This window comes from Hirundo rustica, chromosome 15 (genome assembly GCF_015227805.2).
Source record: "Hirundo rustica isolate bHirRus1 chromosome 15, bHirRus1.pri.v3, whole genome shotgun sequence".
Classification (NCBI taxonomy): domain Eukaryota; kingdom Metazoa; phylum Chordata; class Aves; order Passeriformes; family Hirundinidae; genus Hirundo; species Hirundo rustica.
The window spans coordinates 774251-787011 of NC_053464.1; the positions used below are offsets into that span (position 1 = coordinate 774251).

The 12761-nt window shown below is 56.1% G+C and overlaps 1 protein-coding gene across 10 annotated transcripts in view; it reads right to left on the minus strand.

Annotated features, from left to right (window-relative positions):
• The window catches only part of LOC120759782 (ankyrin repeat and fibronectin type-III domain-containing protein 1-like), a 243601-nt gene that overhangs the window by 36214 nt on the left and 194626 nt on the right, over positions 1 to 12761 (minus strand). Inside the window, exon 1 of one of the 10 annotated variants that reach the window (XM_040079401.2) lies at positions 5257 to 5463. The exons of the other annotated variants lie outside the window; for them this stretch is intronic. The gene's annotated coding sequence lies outside the window, so the exon portion shown is untranslated. Of the gene's footprint in view, positions 1 to 5256; positions 5464 to 12761 lie in introns of those variants that run through there. 10 annotated transcript variants of the gene reach the window in all.

The following is a 12761-nucleotide window of genomic DNA, read 5'->3' on the forward strand; positions in this document are numbered from 1 at the left end:
CCGAGCAGCTTCCCTGAGGAGCACTGCCATGGAAATCAGCCCACATTGGAGGGCTTTTGGAGGAGGAAACAAATGTGTGGGAGCAAATGGATTCAACTGAAGCACCTTTCTGTGTTGACAAAACCACTTCCCAACAGGTGGGGTGTTCCAGGGCTGCTCCCAGCCCCCAGGAAAAGCACATCCGCAGGCTCCGGGCACGTGCTGCACATTCCCATCCATCCCAGCCCTGTCCAGGGGAGAGCTGCTGGCACAGGGCACACCTGCCCTGTCTCCAAGCCCAGTGGCACACAGCTGAGACTGGCTAGAGGTGCCTGCCCCACAGAGACCCTCAGCCCTCTGCCTCCCCCTGGTACACGGAGCCCCCAGAGCCCCCTGTGCTGACGGTGGCACCCCCAGCCTGGGGCTGAGCCACAGCCCATCCCTGCTGCCAGCACAGGAGCAAGGGAGGACAAGCCTGGGGAGCTGGGACACCCAGACTTGGGCACAGGTCCAGGCACTGGGGCCGTGTGCCAGCCCTGCCACACACAGTCACGGCCACTGCCTCCCGCCCTTTAACGTGTCAGCACAACCTGCTCCCACCGCTCAGCCAGCCCAGGCTGGGCAGGGGAGGGGACAGGAGTGATGTGACAGAGGTCCTAGGGATCAAGGGACAGAGTTGGGAGAACTCTGAATCTACATACATTGCTAAAGCAAATCCTCTCCTCTCCTCTCCTCTCCTCTCCTCTCCTCTCCTCTCCTCTCCTCTCCTCTCCGCTCCTCTCCTCTCCTCTCCTCTCCTCTGCCTCTCCTCTCCTCTCCTCTCCTCTCATCTCCTCTCCTCTCCTCTCCTCTCCTCTCCTCTCCTCTCCTCTCCTCTCCTCTCCTCCAATACCTCCAAAGAAAGAGAAAAAGACAAGCTGTTTCTCAGAACTGAGAGCTCCCTGTCTTTCCTCACACTAATTAGGCCAGCCCTGACCAGCTAACAGTTTTTTCCGTGATACATTTTAAACACAGACATCTTCAATTCATTAACTGGTTATTGATTTATTTTTCAGCTTATGAATTGCTGTTGCTGGGGATGGGGTGGAGACAGCTTTCTGGAAAGAGCTCTTGTCTCTCCAGTCCCCACCCGGCAAAAAGCGATTCAGACCTTCCAGGGTCATTCTTTACATTCTTGAGAAAAAAATCCTACTTTGATGTAAAGGATGAGGTTTGCCTTAAAAGAACAAGAAACCCAAACCCCAGCTTTCCCCCGCTCACAGCCGGAGGAAGAGGTGATGAAGAGGAGGGACCCTGGTGCGCACAGAGCAGAGCCCTGCACCAACACCATCCCCACCACCTGGCTCTCCTTTGATCTGTCGTTACTCAGCTGGAATGGAGAAGATCCCATTTAGGGAGGGGTGAGAGGTGGGCACTGACAGCCATTGCTCTGCAGGCATGGTGTGGACCCCAGGATGAGCAGGGCTGATCCAGGAATGGGGCTGGGCAGTGGGAACAGGTGCTGCTGGTTTCCTATAGCACCTTCTCAGTGGCATTTGGCTGTTCCTGCTCCTTCCCACCTGTCCAGGAGGAGCTCCTGCCACCCTGCAGGGACGAGGGCTCCAGCCCCAGCTGAAAGAATGCTGGGGATGTTTATCTCCTGAGATCTGGGGACTCCTGGAGAATCCTGCCCTGTCTGCCGTGCTGACCCCAACTCCACCACACTCCCTGCACCATTACAGCCCCCCCCTCCCAAACTGGTCCCCAGCAGGGATGAGGGGCTGGGAAATCCTAGATGCCCTGCACAGATGCAGGAAGGCAGCAGCCCCTGTGACAAGTGCCTCTGCGGTGCCGGCACGTGGTCCTTGCAATGACCACCATGGGGACAATTACACACCCAGGAGCTTTACCTGGATGTATCCACCTGCCCAAACACGGCAGGAGCAGCCACCGCACCCTTCAAATTGGATAAAGCCAACAGCATCTGTCAAGAAGAGCTGGTGAGCAAAAACAAGGCGATGTGCCACATGTCATCAGGGTTAGGGATGAAGGAGAGTTAGTCCTGGGGGCAGGGTGGGCTGGTGGGGCTAGAGAGCCTCCTGGATGCTTAGGAAAATGTGGCCTTGCTGTGAGTCCCTAGTCAAGGGGAAGGCACAGGGACACAGGGGATGGATGCTCTGCAGCCCAAGGCAGACAAGCCAGTCCATGTATGACTCAGAAGTTGACCAAAAATCTTGGGGTGCCAATTTCATCCCCCAAGACTTGCCAGCCACCACCTCCAGCTGCTACAGCCCAGGTAAAGGAACGGCCGTGACAGCTCTGACAGCCCTACACCTCCCCCCTGAGAGCTGCCAGCAACTCATCCAGCCATGAACCAGCCTACCTCACCTCTGCCAGACCCCAAAGCTTCAGCAGAAGCATCACTAATTAGAAGCCAGGAGCACATTACAGATCATCTGGAGATTTACACAGAGCTGCTTTCCATAAACCGTGCTGCAGAAGGGCGAATGAATCATCCCTGCTCTGCCGTGGCTGCTCCGGTGAGCGCAGCCGGCCTGCTGCCCCTCACTCCAGCAGGGCCCTGCTGGTGGGACAGCTCCTCCAAGCTGCTGAGCAGAGCTGCTCCGGTCCCCTGGGCTCAGAGTGCTCCCAGGGCCAGGAGCTCCCACAGGTATGGGTACTGTGCCGGTCTGGGCTCTGTGGGTGGCAGCGGCGCTGAGCCTCCTCACAGGGAAGGGGATGCTGTCGAGACCACACTGTCACTTGCTAAGTGCTTTCCAAACAATAATAGATGTCCACGCACCTTAAGAAGGATCAGCGTTAGGAATTTTAAAGTAGAAGCAGGGAAACTGAGGCACGGAGAGGGCATGCTGGTAAGACAAACTCCCTGAGGCTATCACATCCTTCCCCTTGTGCACTTATCTGATGGGCAAGATTTCGGTGCCTTCCCCCATCAGGACCACAAACTCAGCCCCACAGGTGCTAGTCTGGGTGACAGGCAGCCCCAGGTGCCACTGTCCTCATGAGGCAGCTTCATCCCAGCCATGGGGTGGGGACAAGGCCAGCACTACTCCCCAAGCCCTGGCACTGCACGGCACTGCTCCAGGTCCATCCCATCCAGGTCCAGGCTCACCTGCCCAGCCCTCCATCAGAGGCAGCATCTCTGCAGCTGCTCAGCACCGGAGCAGGCAGGGCTGGCACCTGCCAAGGCAGACCCCACACACAAGGGACACGTGGGAAAAGCCATCAATTGGAATGTCAACCGCAGCACCGGGAGGAATTGTCTCCTGACAACCAGAGAAGGTTGTTCAGCTACTGTGCTGTATCATAAATCACACCTCTATGACTTGCCATCTGTCAGCCAGATTACACGTGTTCAGAGTCCCATGTCAGCATTTAAGTCAGAACACGGCATCTTTTCCCAGAAATAATTACCAGTGCTGAAGGCTCTTGCAGCAATATCCATCCTCAGCTTTTCCCTCCAAAGCCCTGGCATTCCCAGAGGGCAGGACCACCACTGTGGCACAGCCTCCATGTGATATCCCCGCTAAGCCCACTGCTCCAGGCACGGGGACCGTCAGGGTCTGGCATGGCAAACTCTCCCCTGGCATCAGCCATGGCACCCAGCACCCTGAACAGAGCAGGATGGGACAGGCAGAGGCGGAGGCTGCTGCTAAAGGGAGACAGAGCTGTCCCCAGCCTGGTGTGTGCCGAGAGCTCGGGAGTGTCCAACCAGGATGAGCAGAGTGCCCAGAGCAGCACTTGGACCCCAGCCTGGCCAAGAGGGAAGAGTCCAGCTAAGCACAGGGCACAGCTCCCGCTGCCCCGACGCTCTGTGTGACACGAGTCTGCACCCGTTCCTTCACCCCACAGGTTTTCTGGGAGTCCAACCCCACAGGGGTGACTGTCAAAGCCCCCAGCCTGCCGAGGCAGCGGGAAGGCAGGCAGAGCCCGGACGTGGTGGGCTGGCAGCTGTGCCCATCCTGCCTGAGCCGGCACCGGACTCGGCACCCCAGCACACAAATCCCTCAGCTGCCCTGGGATGAGGACAAGGGGCTGAAGCGTCGCCCTCCGCCCCCTCGCTGGCCAGGCAGGCGGATGAGCAGTGACATTTCCCAAAGCTAAGAACAGAAATACATGGGCACTGGATTCATCCTTCCGGCTTCACCCGCCACACACAGGCGTGAATCCGGCCGGGGGTTTGCAATCACCACCGCATTCCCCACACCACAACTGGGAAGTGATGACAAGCAAAATCCTGATCCCTCGGCTCCGCATCCCTCCCTCCCCCGTAGTGATCCGCTAAAAGCCTTTGAGCAGTTTCTAGCCGCCGGGGTGAGCGTGTGCCCGCAGGAGCCCGGGTGCCTCAGCCCCTGCTGGCAGGGCACCACTCTGCCACGGCCAGGGACACCAGGAGCCATGCAGGCGCCTCTGCACTGAGCCACGGGTGAGGGATGACCGAGGGCACCGGAGTACCAGCCCAGGCAGCAGCACAGGATGACCAGCACCAGCAACACCTCCGTGCCACCAACGCACCCAGCCAAAGCCCTCACCACCACACGTGCACCAGCCACCCATCCTACAAGATACCACGTCCAGGCAGGAAAAGCTCCCACTTGTTGCACACTCCTTAGCCTGAGACTCAGGAGCCAGCACGTGCCTGTGGCTCTGAACTAACCCAGATGTGGAAAGGCAGCTCCCAGCTTCTTCCGTCAGCACAGGCATCGACCCTGGGGTGAGCCACAGGCTGCAGGCAGCCCAGGCAAAGAAGCAGTGTTTGAGCTGGTCCTCCCTCCTTGGGGAGCAGCCCTTGTGCAAACAGCTTTGAGCCGGGCTCAGCCCCACCGGCACCCCGGCTGCAGCCGGTCTGGGGAAGGCGGCTGAGGCAGGGTGAGCAGTGCTGGGAGTGCACAGCCCTGCACTCCCCGCAGCTGCAGGCTTTGGCTGCCGTCAGCGGCTTATCTGCACAGGTACAGTCAGGCTAAAATAGAGGGAAAATAACCAAAGCTGGAAAGGTTCTTCCCAAGCGGGGAGCAATCTTTTGGGGGAGAGAGAGGGTTTGGAAAGGACAGATTCATGGCCACGAACACGCAGTCAGCCTCCAGGCAAGCGCTGGCTGAGCACAGCGCTCCGGTGAGCCTCGCTAGCCGGTGGCTCGCTTCCCGCTGACCACAGTCCCAGTCACGAGAATGTCTCCAAAGCAGCAGCCAGGGCCAGGACCCCAGTGAGCCATGCCCAGCTGTGCCCCGCAGGGACAGGCACAGCTGCCCACCAGCCACGCGAGCGATGCTCACTCACCTGCACAGCCTCTGCTCCCTTCGCTCCCGGTGCTCGGCTCACCCACTGCCAGAGCAGCAGCTCATCCCAGCGTGCCTCTTCGGGAGAGTCGCTGTCCCCTCTGTGCACGCTCCCATCCTGAATGGGGTCCTCCGCTCCCATCCGCGCCGCCTGACCTCCTCAGCTGCCACCTCCGCTTCCCTCACCCATCACCTCAGGTTTCTCGCTTGCTCTGTGCTTGGCTCTTTTTTTTTTTCTTTTATTTTTTTTTTCCTCCCAATCTTGTTTCTATAGAAACAAGATTAGCAGAGGGGGAAATAAAACAGCCCCATGTGACTCAGATTCCGACACTGAAGAATCTCCTGGTTGCGCTTGCTGTGGTTTTACATAACCAGGAGCCTGCGAGGGCTCAGATGGGGGACCGGGCTCGGACACGGGGCTCAGCCCAGGAGAACGGGGCTCAGCTGAGGAGTACCAGGCTCAGCTGTGGAGGAACTGCCAGGCAGAAGGCAGTGAAGCCTCACCTCCACTTGCTTTGGGTTTGCTGTGACACTCCTGATGCAATGACATGTCACCAAACCCGGCCGGCTTGAGTCCCTGTCGCCCTGCATGACCCTGCCTCACTACCTGCTCCCATTGAGAAGGGGAGAAAGTAGAGGCAGGGATGCTGAAAACTACTCTGAGTCCCACCAAAACCTCCTCGGGTGAGCTTTGGAGGAGGAAGCCCCAAGAGCCCCCATGCTACCAGGCTGTCCTGCCCCTGCCTTCAGCATTCAGGAAAGTGCTTTGGGCCACGGGTCTCCAACCTTCATGGACTCATGGGCAACCATGCAGGCAACCTGGTGAGCTGCAGAGAGACACATATCCCACTCTGCTGACATTCCTCTGACTCAGCCTCCCAAATGTGTGACCAGTGCCCATGGCTGGGGCACGCAAACCACGGACTGAGCTTTTCCTTCACTGTTCTGGGAACCGACACAGGACACTGCCCACAGGGATTTCCCAAGCCCAAACCTCAGCTCCAGGTGAGCTGGGAAGCACTGCGGGCCCTGCCTGAGGACCCCTCATGTGTTTCCTTACCCTGGGGACAGATGCTGATTGCACATGGCCAGTGCTGCCTGCCAGAACCACCCAGGGGTTTTCCAGGGGGTTTGCTGATGAACTCCCTTGTCTGTATGGGACGCTGCCCTTGTGCTGCACCTCTGGAGGCTCAACCCCCGCTCACCTCCACTCCCCAGGTACTGCCCAGGACTGAAAAAGAGGCAGCATGCTCTTTTACTTGGGTGCTTTTTATAGTGATAGGACAAGGAGAAACAGTTTTAAAGTAAAAAAGGGGAGATTTAGATTAGAAGTTTGGAAGAAATTCTTTGCCTATATAGTGTGATGAGACCCTGGCACAGGGTGCCCAGAGGAGCTGTGGCTGTCCCTGGATCCCTGGAAGTGTCCAAGGCTAGGTTGGATGGGGCTTGGAGCAACCTGGGACAGTGGAAGGTGTCCCTGCCCATGGTAGAGCGATGGAACAAGGTTATCATGAAGGCCCCTTCCAACTCACACCATTCCATGATTTCTAGGATTCTATGAAATGGGAATCTAGGATGATGTCCTGCCAGAACACAGCAGTGGGGTGCCTTTCTCATGGAACAGCTCAGGAGCTCAGCTGGGCTAGCAAGGCAGCAGAACATCTCAGGAGGTTTGGCTTCTACCCAAAGGATGGGGCACTGGCTTATGCAGTTTCTCTGAGTCCCTGGTTTTCCTCTGGGAGTTGAGTGTCCCAATTCTCAGGCTGACTCAGCCATGATTAGCTGGTGAGCTCTGCTGCTGCGACAGCCCCCCAGGCCTGCCTGCAGGATATGACATTAGGAAACCTCCCCCCCAACCCCAGGGCACACTGATGTTCAAGGGGGTCTCAGTTCCCTCCCTGACGAGCTCAGGACAGACCAGACAGGATGTCAGAGCAGCTGTGGGCAGCCACACTGAGAGCAAGTGATGAATTCAGGCATATCCACCCAAAAACTTTTCCATGAGTTATCCCAGAGGGCTGGGGATCTGCGTAATGTGCCAAGGTTGGGTGATGCTGCAGAGAAGGAGCCAAAGGCTCAGGCAGTGCTGAGGGTGTGAGCTCTGTGAGGGCCCTGGCTCACCCACCTGCTGAGGACACAGCTTCACACCCAAACCAGCCTGCCTGGTGGAACCCAGCCGAGCTGGGGATGCCAGCTCTGCCCAGTGATGAGGGTGCTCAAGGGCAGGACAGCTGGGCAGCAGCCCGAGACTTCCCAAGGCCAGGGAGATGGACCCTGGGGATGCTGCAGATGGGGAAAGAGTGACAGGACTTGCAAGAGATGGTAAAGAAAGAAGGTAGAGGACTCATCAAAAGGGAAGAAGGAGAGACATCTGACAGCCTTGGGATACGAGGCTACAGCTCTAGACAAGTTGATCCTGAGACCCCGAACCATTCCTCCCCCTGCCACAGCTCAGGTCAACATCAGCCATTGCTTTGATTACCCTAAAACAGTTAAGGAAAGATGGGTCAGAGCGCAACCCCCCCAAAAAATCACAGCCCAGGGTAGCCCCTTTCATTGGCCCAACACAGCTGTGGTCACTGGGGACTTTTGTAACAACAGAAGTGTCAGTGGTCACAGACATCTGCCAGATATTGGGGGGCATAATCTGTGCTTAAAGCCTGTCAGTGAGCGCTGCTGTGCTGAGCCTGGCTCTTCACAAGCCAAGCAGATGCAGGCACCAGGACTGATGCTTGGCTGGCTTCCCTGGGAAGGACCAAGCTGGACTCTGCAGGACCTGGCTCTGCAGCCAGAAGCCAGGCAGAGCAGAAGGGATCCTCTATTTAAAGTATGATAACAGGGTCACAGGAACATCTGCCAGCAAAAGCACTTGGATACCTTGATCTAATTATAGCTGGCATTATCAGGCTGCATTACAATTAGCAAGTCAGTGGCCAGTCTCTATTTCTGGTCTGCAACACGAGGCAGGTCGATGTTCCAAGGAAGAAGGAGAAGGGAAGCAGGGGGAGCAGGACGGAGATACCTCACGGTGTGTTTAAATAAGCAGCACAGCTGCTTCCAAGTGCCGTGCAAAGGCGAGTTTTATTTGGAGGGTGTTTATATGGAAAGCCAAGGAGAGAAACACAATCCTCCCCTTCAGCACAGCCTCCATCAGTCATCTGCAGGCAGCTCCTGACCCTGCACCCCTTGCTTGCTCCCCGATGGTGAGGGCTGTCCGCACCCTCCAGGTGAGCTCTGGGTCCCACCAGACCTGGGGGGTCCTGTGCCTCAGAGCAGAACCCTGGCCCAGCTTTTCATGGAATTGTTAGGGTTAGAAAAGTCCTCTCAGATCATCAAATCCGACCATTCCCCCAGCACTGCCAAGGCAACCACTGAACCAGGTGACACATCCACACAATTTTTAAATCCTTCTGGGGACAGTGACTCCACCACTGCCCTGGGGCAGCCTTTTCCAATGCCTGAACACCCTCCTATTTTTCCCAGTGAAGAAATTTTCCTTAATACCCAATCTTTTCTATGCTATTTAGAAGCCAGATTAAAGCAGCATCCAGGAGGGAATCCAACCACACATCCTATTAGGACTCCATAAAGCCTATTGCCATCAGCCTGTCCAGTGCTCAGCACCAGGCCAGCCACTTGAGGACAGCTGCCAGAATCCCTGGAAATGGCTGGCATTTTCAGAACATCTTTTTGTTTTCTTTGAAAACCAGAGTTTTGTCAAACTTAGAGCATTTGATGAAAAGTATATGATGTTAATCCAAGCAGAAGGAACCATCTGATGAGTCCCAAATTAAAATGTCCCTTTGTTTTGGCTTTCAAACATTGCATTTTAATACTAATGCACAATCTGAATGGAAGGTAAATTTGCATGTCCTTCCCCTAAAAATTCTCTCTCAAAACAATAATTTTACTCATTTGCATTTTGACAATAACAACTGTCCCCTCTCTGACCAACATCTGTGCTGTGACAGAGATGCTGGGCACACGTGCCCCAGCCTGGTGAGTCATTCTGCACCCCAGCACGCCTGTGCCACTGGGGGGACTGGACCTGCACCAGTATCACCTCCCCCCCTGAGCAGACAACTTCCAGCTGGAAACCCATCCCCACAGGAAGCATCCCAAGGGTGGACACAGCAAGGAGGCAGCATGATGTGCTGCCGAGAGCAAGGGGTACCAACGTGGTCTGAAAAGGGCCTTGGAAGAGGTGGGATCCTGAAGACAATGAAAGACAATCAGAAAGTTTCCTCTCTCTCCAGATTTCTAAGCAATATTTAGGCTGTGATCTGCACACCTGTGCCACTGTCACATTGAGATCATGTTGTCGCCATTTGCTGCTGTAGAACAGCTGAAAAGAAGAGGAAGATTTGGGGGTGGCCATGCCCCGGCCGTGAGCACCCAGAACCCCCGGAGTCTGGGCTGAGCCCCAGCATGGGCAGCAGGGGAGGGGGGACTCTGCCCCCTCAGATGAGACCCCACCTGCAGAGCTGCCTCCAGCCCTGGAGTCCCAGCCCAGGAATGACGTGGAGCTGCTGCAGTGAATCCAGAAGACGCCACAGAAATACTCTGAGGGCTGGAGCCCCTCTGCTCTGGAGCCAGGCTGGGAGAGCTGGGGGTGCTCACCTGGAGAGGAGAAGGCTCCAGGGAGAGCTCAGAGCCCCTGGCAGGGCCTAAAGGGGCTCCAGGAGAGCTGCAGAGGGACTGGGGACAAGGGCTGGAGGGACAGGACACAGGGAATGGCTTCCACTGCCAGAGGGCAGGGCTGGATGGGAGATTGGGCAGGAATTGTTCCCTGGCAGGGTGGGCAGGGGCTGGCACAGGGTGCCCAGAGCAGCTGTGGCTGCCCCTGGATCCCTGGCAGTGTCCAAGGCCAGGCTGGACGGGGCTTGGAGCAGGCTGGGAGAGTGCAAGATGTCCCTGCCCATGGCAGGGGGTGGAACGAGATGAACTTTAAGGTCTTTTTCAACACAAACCGTCCCATGATCATGTGATTGCGTGTAAGCAAAGGTCTTTTTCTGACTCACAACCATGAACCAAATCATTGACATGGACCATTTCATGACCTGCACATGCCAGTGTGCTTCACTCTCAAAATTAACAGTCTGCTTTAAACCCCAAAATCCATCCATATACAGACAACAAATAAATAAAATCTACAAAATAACACGATCAAAAATTCCTTTCCTTGGGCAAAATCCCCATCACTTTCCTTGTTTTTAAGACATTTATCATTTCCCTCCGTGATTGTTTGTAATGAAGATATCTGTCACTCCTTCCTGAGCAGCAGGACAGAGTGCTTGGGCTCTTCCAAGTGGGCTGTGTGAGATTGTCCCCGTGCCAAGTCAGAGGAACGTGCAGACTTGCTCCTGTCTTGCCAGGAGCCAGGTTTTCAGAATTCCCCTACTACCAATTACAGCTTTTATCCTAATTAAAAAGATACCGAGGAAAATAAAGGAAATGACAAAATCCAACCAATCTCTTTGTTCGTGCGCAATCAGCAGAGGTGGGTGAGGAGGTTCCTGCGGGCTCAGCCCTCCTGGGACCTTCACGCCCCTCTCCTCCCGCCAGCCGAGCCCACACACGGCGAGGCAGCAGCACGCCACGCCGTCCCCACGGTGCGTGCCTGCAGCCTGCCCTCCCCGTGGGGGACAGCCGCCCCGGGGGACACGCCATTGTTTAGTCTGTGCAGCCCTGGCACCGGAACCGCCGCTTGTTTTCCATGGCCCCGCGTCCCACGCTGCACACAGGAATGGAAAAGCTTGTTATTCTGGGCTGCCGGGCGGCCGGGCCCTTCCAAGAGCGGAGAGCAGTGATGTGGTTGAGGCCAGGCGGCCGCGGAGCCTCCACGGCTTCAGCTCCTGGCCAGCACCCATCTGCTCCAGCAGAGCACACCGCCGCCTCGGGGACGGGCAGGTGACAGAGGCCGGCCGTGCCGCGACACACGGATGTGCTCACGCGTCCAGCTGCACTTGCACAGGCCTGCAGGGAGGGTGAAGGATGGGAGAAGGGTGATAGAGAACGAGCCCAGACCCCAGAGGCGCCGGGACAGCCGCCCAGAAATGGACCCCTCCGAATGCCACTGACCTCAGTGCTCAGGAACAGTACAAAGCAGGACCAGGACACGTCCCTTTGGGTGACGGAGCACTGGAACAGGCCGCCCGGAGGGGCTGGGGAGTCTCCTTCCCCAGACATGTTAAAAACACACCTGGGCAGGATCCTTTGCAACCTGCTGCAGGTGATGGTGTGCTTTAGCAGGGGTTGGGCAAGATGATCTCCAGAAGTGCCTTCCAACCCCAGCCACTCCCTGATCCCATGGCACACACAGCCTGACCTGTGGCTCTGCTGCCTCTGCAAGATCTGGGTAGCTGGTGACCCCCAAGGGCACCCAGGACCTCTGTGTTTCACTCGTCAAGTTCTTCAAACTGGTAAAGACCTATCAAAGAAATTAAGACCTATTAAATCCCAAACTACAGAGGATCTTGGGCACCAAAGAGAAAAAGGAGAATGGCAAAATACCACAAGTCTGATGATGAGATGTAACACTGGTGTTCACCAGCATCGAACATGAAAAACTCATTGAAGTACTTCAATGGTCAGAAGAACGTGACCATAAAATGCCACTGTGTTACCACAGCACTGTTCTGCTCTCTGCGGCTCCTCTCCTACAGAGAGTAAGTGATTATTAGGGACAGCTGGGCCCTCACCACAGAGCCCACTCTGTTGCCAGCACCTCCTTGTCCCAGGATGGGCTGCAGGAAGATGTAGATCTGGGCAGGCACCTGTGGAACTTGTGCCCTGGCCCCTGGGTGGATCTGGCTGGGGGCTGAGAGGTGGAGACCACAACCACATCTGTCTATAAACAAAAAACTCCCTCTCTGGTTTTCCCTCAGGACTTGTGAACGTGTCAGGAATTAAACCCCAGTCTCCCGAGCTCACTGCACTGGTGCAGGAATCTGCATCTTTCACTCTTTCTTGTGTCCCAGTTCTTCCCAGTTCAGAGAAAACCCTTCCCCACCTTGCCCAAGGCACTTCAATACGCACGGGGACACAGGGCTCTGCTCAGCGGCCCTTGAAATAATAGGGACCAGGAGAATGGGAAACACATCCCTACAGGCAAACCATGGCTTCTTCAAACTTCCTCCCAGTGCAAAATTTCCCTTGAAAAAGCATGACGGGGAGTTACAAAGGTCCCTCTTGCAAGAAGGGGGAAAATGCAGGAGAGAAAAGCCCTTGGCGTGCCTCCCCTGCCGCCGGCTCCGGCTCCGGCCCCCGCGGTTGCCATGGAGGTTTGAGGGACTTGAAGGGATTTGCGACGCAATAAAAACATTCCTGCTTGCAAAGCATGAAACCCCAAAAGTTTATGGGAAACCACTGTCTTCGGGATGTCTGCATATCTTCAGGCATCCTGGGAGCTGTAGTTCAAAGAAACCAAGAAAAAGCAGGCAGCCGATAATGATGGTTTCTGCACGGAGGTTGTGTGACTATTGGCTCCCACACGAAAGCCTGAAT